The sequence below is a fragment of the Amblyomma americanum genome, chromosome 6 (assembly GCF_052857255.1).
Source record: "Amblyomma americanum isolate KBUSLIRL-KWMA chromosome 6, ASM5285725v1, whole genome shotgun sequence".
NCBI lineage: Eukaryota > Metazoa > Arthropoda > Arachnida > Ixodida > Ixodidae > Amblyomma > Amblyomma americanum.
This window is the reverse complement of record NC_135502.1, coordinates 42,141,008-42,152,064: the sequence shown is the minus strand read 5'-3', so window position 1 is coordinate 42,152,064 and position 11,057 is coordinate 42,141,008. Positions and strand designations below refer to the sequence as shown.

Below are 11,057 nucleotides of genomic sequence, written 5' to 3'. Positions count from 1 at the left end.
GCTCGGCTGCTGACCCGGAAGACGCGGGTTCGATCCCGGCCGCGGCGGTAGAATTTTGATGGAGGCCGCCGCGGTGGCTCAGTGGTTATGGCGCTCGGCTGCTTACCCGAAAGACGCGGGTTCGATCCCGGCCGCGGCGGTCGAATTTTGGTGGAGGCCGCCGCGGTGGCTCAGTGGTTATGGCGCTCGGCTGCTTACCCGAAAGACGCGGGTTCGATCCCGGCCGCGGCGGTCGAATTTTGGTGGAGGCCGCCGCGGTGGCTCAGTGGTTATGGCGCTCGGCTGCTGACCCGAAAGACGCGGGTTCGATCCCGGCTGCGTCGGTAGAATTTTGATGGAGGCCGCCGCGGTGGCTCAGTGGTTAGAGCGCTCGGCTACTGATCCGGAGTTCCCGGGTTCGAACCCGATCGCGGCGGCTGCGTTTTTATGGAGGAAAAACACTAAGGCGCCCGTGTGCTGTGTGATGTCAGTGCACGTTAAAGATCCCCAGGTGGTCGGAATTATTCCGGAGCCCTCCACTACGGCACCTCTTTCTCCATTTCTTCTTTCACTCCCTCCTTTATCCCTTCCCTTACGCCACGGTTCATGTGTCCAACGATATATGAGACAGATACTGCGCCATTTCCTTTCCCCAAAAACCATTTATTATTATTATTATTTGTCAAATTCTAGAGTCCCGTGTACTGTGCTATATCAGTGCACGTTAAAGAAGCCAGGTGCTCGAAATTTCCGGAACCCTTCTCTGCGGCGTCCCTCATAGCCTGAGTCGCTTTGGGACGTTAAACCCCCTAAACCAAACTGCATCGGGTGACCGCAGCTATGGCTACACTCCTCCACCTCCTTCGCTATTTCGGGAATTATTAACATTGTCTGAGGACAATGCAAAGCCCTCCTGTATGTTGTTCTTAGAAGCCTTTAAAAGCTCCTTTTCGTTAAACCGTGACGGACATTGTGAATACAATGCAATTATTTTTAATGCTAACAGATACAGCGAGGAAAGGCACCCATTCCTGAAGTAAGGGTGCCCGCAAACTGTACCGCATTAAACACGCTCTCTCTTAAAGGAATCGTTCGAGACAATACAATTTCATCTTTCTATCGTTACGGTCCAACGCGCTTAATTCAGAAGCATTTCATCAGCGATTGTACATTTCTCTTTAAAACGTCCTGTAAATAAAGGAGGAAGGACGGGTGTGAGAATTCAAGGACGTGCCCATCTCTTAGCAACACGTCTCAACGATCATGGTCCTCTGCTCGATTAACATCTGCCATTTATACCTTGGCAGTTTGCGTTAACGTGAAAAAGTGCTGCGACACAACAATCAGAAACCCAGTATTTTTTCGTTCTTCCCCATACAGCTGCTGCTTCGGAGGCGGTGACTCGTTGTCATCGTCCACACCAGTTTTTTAAACACGAACACACGAAAAAAGAAACGTTTTGCTATGCAGCTTTTTAATTATTATTTTACAAGTGTGCCATATACCATTCAATGGGAGATCTGGCGCGTATGGATGAAGGAGTAGGTTTTTTTGTTTTTTTTTTATTTTTTGAAAGCGAAATTTATTGCCCCCGGGCATCAATGATGGGTGAAGGTGTGATGAATGACCTAAATGAATGGAAAAAGGTTAGCGGATGTGATGAAGTCCAGTAAATAACAATGGTACGGTCCCTGCGTCCAGGCAATGTATGAAGAAGGGTTGCTTGGTGAAAGAGCTGCTACCATCAGGTGCCGGATCCTTGTAGGCTTGAGAGCTGGGCAGTCCCACAGTAAATGATGAATGTCGGCCTCAATGTCCTCGTGTTTACATACCGGACACCCTGACCGAGGAAACAATTCTCGGTACTGAGGCCACTTCCGAGTGATGGCTGGTGTGAGGGCAACCCCGACCCGGATCCTCCTAAGCGCAACCTCCTTTGCACGGGTAAGACCGCGGGGGAGGGTTACCGCACACGGAGGGATGAGAGCACGTGTGCGGCGCCGGAGGAGTTCCTTTCTTGATGAAAGGAGGGCAAAATTGTCCAAATGAAGGAGCCGAGGCGGTGATGAGTTTGGATTCGCAAGGCGGGTCGCTAAAGCTGCCTGCCTTTGACAGGTCAGCAGATCCCATGGGACCCACTCAATACGTAGGTTTCGGTTTTGTTCTGGAGAAAACAATAAGGTTTTTAAAGCGCGAGTGGAGAATTTAAGCTTTAAACCAATTGCCCTCTGTTGTCTTGGATGCCGGATCGAGCTACACACGGCAAGAGTGGAAGCGGTAAAGATGCGACAATGAAATGGATTTCTGTTAAACGTCTTACCCATTTCGCCGCGAGACGGCGGAAAATCATTCGGACTGCAAACAACTGTGTGCGCGGATGTGTCGATGTCGTCGGCGTCTTCGGTCGCGGATTACGTTTTCATTCAAATCCAACTTAATCGTCCACTCACGGTAAGTCTGCACGGTTATTCCTTGTTGATTTGGTCTCCTTAACCACTCTAAGCAGAGCTGTGTGCAGAACAGATTATGTATAGGCAGCGACAAACTTCCTGTCCTCGTTTATAACGGCATTATAAGCAGAGAAAACCACCGGGTTCTCGCATAACGCTGCTTATGGCTCTGCCGCTCTTTCCTAACGCGCGGAAAGGCAGTCGGTGCGAATCCCGTGACGGTAAGCCGCTCCTCGCGAGTTATCTTCTGGCTGTTTCGTGTTGCAAGGTAGATGCGCGGCCAGAAATATCGCTTAGCCCGTGAATGACGGCCGAAATGGAACTATGCGTTATTTGCGCGTGTGAGCTCGATCTACTTGGCACCTTCGGAAACGCACACTCACGTTCTGAGGTGGATTATATTTATTTTTTTAATCTTCGCGTTATCGCCTGTCCTGACCACGGAGTGTTGTTCACTGAGAGGGGTGCATTGCTTGTTATGTGTAGACGCTCGCTGAGTGCGCGTCGTTGACAGCGACGTTTCACCAAAGTTCTTCTGTAACGCTATAGACTGGAGCGCGGGACGTTTGTCACAGTTGTAGTCAAGCGGCGCTGGAGGAATGCTAATAGTGTGTTGATTGAATAAAAGTCGTTTCCGGCGCGAATGGCCAGCGTGTGCAAACACCGCGAAGAACCTACGGACCGCATCCCGTCTCCCCTTTCGTTGCGCACGTTTGGATTCGTCCATCCCTGTTATCCGAACCGTTGGCCGCAGCCGCTGGCCTGCGGGCACATAATTTTGAGAGCTGAGTAGTCGTTGGCCTCGACAAGATATGGCTTGCATTTCGTTCCGAGAGTCTCGTTCATGAACACCCCTCACGAGTGCACGAATTTTTCCGATAGCATTTATGCGATAGACAGAGTATGCGGTTCTGATCTCTGACTGCTGCATTACGAAAACGCCAATGTAACTTGGCGCTTATTTGCGCCACGAATGCAATTCAGCTCGCGCTGTGTTGTTATGGCCGCGCTTTTTGATGAAGACGTTAATTTTTTCATTGACATGGTTTCTACTTTGAGCATGTTCTTTGCTTTCGTTGATTTTTCTAGCCGCGTTAGATTAGGATACCCGCATGCAAGAATCACCTCTCTATTGCACTGTTCGGGCTGCACTTGAAGGAAAAACTACTTGAATTTGAGATGGTATTTCATCGTGACAGTAATGCGTTTGTTGTCTGAACCTCACGTCTGCTTTTGAAACGGCGCAGCTGCAGCCACTATGTGCTGTTTGAGTTTTTCTGGACAATAAGCGCGGCATGGAAGCGCTGCAACCCGCTCGTTTTAGGAGCGCGCGCTGATTATGAGTATGCTGTTTCGTCTTCGTCTTTCAAGTTATGGGCGGAAAACTGCAGTCTGCCTCGTAGGTTTTGCATGACTTGTGCCCGTTTGAGTATCGGCATACGTACCAGGCTTCATGCTGGTTGTTTTGAAACGCTTCTATAAGAATAAATGCTGCAATGTTCTCCTGTTGAGATCGCTTTGTAAGGAACACTGAATGTAGTACATTTTATGGGGCGGCATTCTCAACAGCTCGTAGCGAGTCAATGCTGGTATGCATGGCACAATTCTTCAAAGTTTTCTGCTCCAGCGAATGTAAACTGAATGCCATACAGAGTTCAGTGTTGGAAGTAGGTATTCAGTGTAACGGTAAAGTGCTCCAGGGATTATGCGTCTTAGTTTCAGTGTTTTATGAAAACCACCTACAATTTGTTATGTGTATTTACTGAAATGATGAAGCCGGCGCGATGGCTTAGTGGTTATCGTGTTGTTCTGGTGACCTGAAAGATGCAGGTTCCATCCCGGCCTAGCCGGTCGCATTTTGATAGGGGCAAAGTGCTAGAGGCCTGTGTACTATGCGATTTCAATGCACGGTAAAAAAAACCGCAGGTGGCCGAAATTATTCCGCAGCCTTTCACTACAGCGTCTCTCAAGCCTGAATCACCTTTGATTTTTTAACCCCATAAAACTAAACCAAAACATCAAGATTAGCTTTTTAGAATGGGATAGCCAGAATTAATATGCCCTGTGTTCTAAAGCACATGGGTTGAGATTGAGTGGGATTTTTTTTCAGTTCCTCTTATATTTTTCCCTTGCGCTGCACAGGTCAGCATGCCCGGATCACTGACTGCAGACAACAGGTCGCAAGAATGCTTCTAAGGAAACTAGTCAGACCGTTACTGTCAGCATTTATTTTATTATGGTGCATTTTTATTCTGCATGTATTGCATATTCCCTGCCGGGATAGCTTGGAAATAAACTAAATTTGTAAGTATATTGTTCATGATGTCATTTGTGAAGACCGTGTGGTGATCTTTTTCAACGGTTGTAGACTGTCTGTATATACACAGTCTACAGACAATGGCCTACTAAAGGTTTAGTGTACAGGTCTATAGACAAAGGTCTATACATTGCCAAGCCACATAACTATGGAATGTCTATAGACAGACTATAGAGCCGCCGCTGTGGCTGAGTGGTTATGGCGCTCTGCTGCTGACCCGAAAGACGCGGGTTCGATCCCGGCCGCGGCGGTCGAATTTCGATGGACGCGAAATTCTAGAGGCCCGTGTGCTGTGCGATGTCAGTGCACGTTAAAGAACCCCAAGTGGTCGAAATTTCCGGAGCCCTTCACTACGGCGTCTCTCATGGCCTGAGTCGCTTTGGAACGTTAAACCCTCGTAAACCAAACCAGACAGTCTATAGACCCATGTCTGCTGGACCAGTAGACTTTTGTCTTAAGACTGTCTATAGACATGTGTCTATTATCAGTAAACATTCGTCTATAGACAGACGTCTATAGGAAGTCTATGGTCATAAGTATATACATTGTCTATAGACTGTCTATAAACTCTCTATAGACCTACTTTCAGGGGACATTTGTCTATAGACTGTCTATAGACAAAAGTGTACTGAAAGCGTATGGCCGTAAATCTATAGATTGTCTATAAACTAGGCTATAAAATTTGTCTATAGCAAGTCCATAGCCTCCATAGACTAAAGTCTATAGCCTCCATAGACTAAAGTCTATAGACAGTCTATGGACTCTCTAAAAAAATTTTTGTAAGGGATCGCGTGTTTAGTTCTAATGTTTTGTTCGTATTGTATATGCATGCAGAGTCCGACTATACGGTTGCGAATTATAGCGACATTTTTAGCTTTTTCAACTATGACATGCGTTAAGTATGAGTAAATTATGTCATCTCCACGCGTTGCCATTTGGAACACCAGCAACGACGCAAGTATCACGCTGCGCAGATAAGGCTTTTTCTGCGCTCGCTTTTCGGTTTCCTATATGGCCTGCTTCAACAAAAGTGTAGCGTAAGTTAAAAGTTGAATTGCTTAGGCCTAGTTATTTGTCGTTTCTGAGCACTACAGATCGTTTCTCTCCGTGTAAAGAGCCGTAGGACTCAGAACACTGTAGCAAGTCCGCCCGCAAAGATTTTTCTCAAGCGTTTGGTACCAGCGTACAGAACCCAGCGTCTTGAAGGATTTACCTACGCCATAGTACATTGGGGCATTCTAGAGCCTCCGACCCTCCGGCAGCGATGGCGACACTTCAACTAATGGCACGTCATTGTTTTGTAACGTTTTTTCTTTTATTTTTTCTTTCTCTTTTCTCGCGCGGCGCACAGCCCGATGCTTTCTCGGCAACCTGCCAGCTTTGTTGGTAGTATGTTGCTCGCCTTTCTGTCTCTTGTTTCATTGTTTTTTTCACTGCCAATGTTTAGGGGAAGGCTGTTGAGGGCAGAGGACTAGCGGTAGTAATCTAATATTTTTTATTTGTGTTGTTGTGTAGTGTAGGTCTAGCAGCGTTTATGACTCCAACGCTCAAGACAAAGATGACAAAATTGCCGTCGTGTCTAAAAAAATTGTTACGAGTTAGCCCTTTGCATTTAATGCATTTAATGGCCGCATTTTATCTTCTACCCTTTCTATTTGTTTTATTTTACCTTTCTCGCACCGCTCTTGTCCCGCCTTTATCTCCCAAATTTTCTTCCCCGCGCAGAGTAGCATGCGAGCGATTTTTAAACGCCGGCTAAATTCTCTTTTTCTTTTCTTTAAAGGGCTTAACTCCGTTTATCTCTACATTCAAATGCAAGCTGTGTTATACGCCCAAACGACTTATGTGCGGATACGTACCACAGCTGAGGCCTTTTTACAAAGTCATCGGTATAACAGTGTACGCCTTTTTTCTCTACAAAAATGCAGTGGTCGAAACGGCATGAAAGTGATGACATTCACTTCCTGGGAACATTCCGTGTACAGTTTTAGCATTCGTATGCATGCGATACATGCACAGGGGTTGCACTTGATAAAGAGTTAGGGAGGTGCCTTCAGAAAAACAAGGGGTCATGTACCCCCCCCCCCCTCCCCCCCACTAACTGGTCGTAGCGGCGAGGGAAGCACCGTGTTGTGCGGCGACAGTTCGCTCATGCGATCAGGTGCTTTGTTGATGAAAAAGTGGATTTAATGCCTCAAATGGAGTGCAAACAGGACCACAAAGCCATAAACAGGAAAACTGAACGAGCTGAGATGCACCGTAAAGGAAGAGAGCGACGCATGTGGCCCCAGTTCTAGTTTCATGCGGATCCTGCCGAGAGATGGCGCCACGGTACGTCCTCGCCTCCGCTATTGTCCTCCTGCGCCTGCTGTCGTCACCGCCAAGTTTCACTATAGTCGGATACAACTGAAGTGCACAGTAGAGCTCCGTCCACATTCAAGACCGCCGCACAAAATTCCTCCATGACAAAAAAAAATAGTCCATTGTTAAAACTTTTCTTGGTACCTAAACAAGAAGCTAATCGCAAAGAAATAAAAATTGTAAACTCTAGAATTCTGTTATCTTACTTGCTTCATAAAGTTAAACATCACAAAGCTGATTTCATTTACTATTGTGATTGGCTAGCGGAGTAATACATGACGTCGCGAACCGTGGCCCAGTGTTAACTACTGTTTCTTTTTAAGTTGTGTACTCCTATTATAAAGGCATGACGCTGTCTAAGGATATGGAATAGGACCTGCGGTTGTCCACGATCATTATCTTCACTATAACCTTATATGTGGAAATTACAGCGTCGAGTACCCGTTCTCCTTCCGCTAAACAAAGTATTTACGGGATTTCTCGGTTCAGGCTTTTTGTTATGGTACCCGCTATGAGACGCTCTGCTGAAAAAAAAAAAAGACATTTGCGCACTTTTGGATTGTGAAAGAAAAAAAAAAGCTGTTTCCGCCCGGGGTCGAACCGGGGACCTTGCGCGTGTGAGGCGCACGTGATAACCGCTACACCACGGAAACCGGGATGTGCGGCGGCTTGGTTGAAAGGCTGTCAAAGCTGGGCAGTGTAACAATGCTATGGTGATTTTAATTGCATTTCTATGAGGTGGCCGTATTCTTCAGAGCGGCATCTGAAACACCGGTGATGCGCGTGATTTGAAAAGGTCGAGATAGAAAAATAAACAGCAGATATCGCATATCGGTTTAGACTTGCGCCACGCTATAGTCGAGGGTTTGACGGCATACCATCTGGTCAGGAATCATGGTAATGAGGAGTACTGGTCACTGGCCAAAGTCAATAAAGATGGAAAGACGTTCCGGGAGCACTACGGCTCCCTTGTTCACTATGAAGCAATGGGCGCACGGATTCGTTCTTTTGTAGCACCAAGTAGCGCTTTTAATGATTTACCTCTAGTGTGTTAGACGGTGTCTGTATGATAAGAGGCTCGAGATTCTGCCGTGCTGATATGTTCTTTTCTGTAGTCAATATCTTTACTTGATACCAGTTAATCTCGTGGCCGGTTTCTTGCACATGCTCGGCGTTGGCGTTAGTTGTTACTTTTTGGTTTCGGACGTCGTTCTGGTGCTCTCTCAGGCGTCTCCTGAAGTCCTTTGTTTCACCAATATATATTAATGAGCAATCGGCGCAGTCAATCTCATACACAACACCTGGAAATCTTTCAGGAGGGAGCTTGTCCTTCACATTCACCAGTTCTGTTCGCACCTTGCCAGCGGGGACGTGCGCGATGTTGACGCCATGCTTGCGGAAAAAACGTGCAATCTCTTCGCTAATTCCCGCTACGTATGGGACAGGAGCTCGTTTTTCTTTCGGTTTTTCTGTGCTCTCGCTTTCTTCGGAGGCCGGCCTGATTTGCTGGCATTATTCTTTCGGTGTTCGTGATGAAGGAAAGAGGGTAGCCGTTTCTTCGCAGATCGTACTCTATTCTTTTCATTTCGCTCTGTAGATTGGCGTCTTCACTGCTGACCTCTCTGGCACGGTTGGTCAGGGAGACAACCACAGACGATTTGTGAGCGACTGCGTGAACAGAATTATAAATGTAAGTATCTTCCAGAGTGCGTAGGTTTGCGGTAAACGTTAAATATAAGACCTGTCGGAGTACGGGTTACCGTGGTGTCCAGGAAGGTGAGGCAGCCGTCGGTTTCTTCCTCAATAGTTAACTTGATTGAGGGTTCAGTGGCGTTCAGGTGGTCCAGAAAAAGGGCCTTGTGCTTGCGCTCCAGGACACAGAAACATATATTAGTGTGGGCAGAGTAAAAAGAAAGAAAGATAATGTTGCCCAGCCCGCACCGCCAATGGCACAACGGGCTAGGACACAGAAACAGTCGTCTACGTATACCTTAGAAATATTTTTGGTCGCGGCTGGAAAGTTTTTAGGGCTCTGTTTTCGATGACTTCCATCGTGATGTTCGCCGCTGTCACCGAGATTGCTGCTCCCATTGCTGTGCCGTGTTATAAGTCGGGTAGCATGGCCGTTTGCTTTGATGCAGGGTAGCGTTGTTTGGCAGGAGAAGGGATGAGGAAGGATGGAAGCTTGACATTTGGGACAATGAAAACACAAACAGGTTTGCTGGCACTTAGGGAAGCTTATTTACATTTTTAGAAGGAAGCAACAAACAGTCAAGAATTAAGCGTCGCGCGACGGGATGAGCCTGCTCACCAAGGCTCAGAGCGTCGTTCGTACTCAGGACGCTTGTTAAATACAATGAGGCTCCGCCTCTTTCACCACACGAGACACAGATGGGAAGAGTGGCCGCACATAGCCCGCAGAGCCCCGTGGCAATGGGCGAGGAGGATTGGGAGGTCCGCTGCTACTTCGTCCGAAGCTGTCAATCACGGCCCGTTTCCCCTTCGACTGTACACCGTCGGTCGCGTCTTGCGAGGAACTGCAGACAAAGGGAAGGTCATCTCGCCCTCTTCGTGTACGTGGGAAAGATTCCAGCTGCTGCTTCCCCGGGAGGCATCTTTTTTTCGCAGCGGTCTTCGTGTGTCAACTATCTGTCGAAATTGTCGCTACCACGTAGTCATCCCGGTCGATGAATCTTCGCTTTAATCGCTGCCGGTCGATGAATCTTCGCTTTAATCGCCGGTGCGGATCCCGTTCATAACAGCCGAAAGTGTGTTGGTAAATGTCGCCATTATATGTAAAATAGGTGTTAGCGAGACAGCAGCGCAATAGCTCGCATTGCTCTGCTGCGTCGAAAGGGGTCTGATCTTGCCATGATTGCTCATCTTCAAGACGTTGCCTGCAAGCTTCGACGGCCAGATTGACCGGTACGCTGGTAAACGGTGAGCAGACGTCGAAAGACACGACCATGTTGTCTTCGGGAACAATGGCTTTTACCTTGTTGATAAAATCGGACGAGTTCTTGACGTTCGTTTCTGTCTTTCCAACCAGTGGAGCCAAAACACCGTGAAGGTATACTGCGACAACGAGTGCACAGGAGACCTGCTGAAGTCTACTATTGGGCGTAGAGCGGTGCCTTTTTTATGAACCATTGGAAGCCCGTATATGGCGGGTGCTGAGCCGTTCGTACATAGTAGCTGATAGTAGAGGCGTTTCATGGATGGTGCAAGGCCCTCAAAGATTTTTGCAAGCATTTTCTTTGTGCTATCTACTTGGTGCTACAAAAGAACGGAGCCGTGCTTCGATTGCTTCATAGTGAAGAAGGGAACCGTAGTGCTCCCGAAACGTCTTTCCATCTTTATTGACTTTAGCCAAGGACCAGTACTCCTCATCACCATGACGCCAAGCTAATTAGGCCGCCGCAATGACTCAGTGTTTAGGTTCTGGGCTGCCGATACGAAAGAAGCGGGTTCAATCCCGGCCATGGCTGTCGCATTTCGATGTAGGCGAAATTGTAGAGGTCCGTGTACCGTGCAATGTCAGTGCACGTTGAAGGACGCTAGGTGGTCGAAATTATCCGGAGCCCTCCACTACGGCGACCCTCGTAGCCTGAGGCGCTTCGGGCCGTTGAACATTATAAAACTAAACTAAACAAAGTGGGAACAACGGCAACTGCAGAGCTGTCACGATATTCTGCCTTTGCAGCCGCTTAAAACGAACAGGTAGCATTCAAGTTTCCATGGTGTAATTTTTTCCCGCTAAGCAAAGTATATTTAAACGGTTTCTCGGTGCAGGCTTTCTCCTATGGTACTCGCTATGAACTGCTCTGAAAAAAAAAAGTGACATAGATGCACTAGGGGATAATGGAAAAAAGAAACCTGTTTCCGCCCGGGATCGAACCGGGGGCCTTGCGCGTGTGAGGCGCACGTGATAACCGCTACACAACGGAAAC

General features: G+C 47.6%; 2 non-coding genes across 2 annotated transcripts; both read right to left on the bottom strand.

The window, feature by feature from the left end:
* Nucleotides 1-7,687: 7,687 nt before the first annotated feature.
* On the bottom strand, nt 7,688-7,760 carry TRNAV-CAC (transfer RNA valine (anticodon CAC)). The gene has a single exon. It is a non-coding gene; the product is annotated as a tRNA-Val (tRNA).
* Nucleotides 7,761-10,984: 3,224 nt separating this feature from the next.
* TRNAV-CAC (transfer RNA valine (anticodon CAC)) lies at nt 10,985-11,057 on the bottom strand. Its single transcript has one exon. It is a non-coding gene; the product is annotated as a tRNA-Val (tRNA).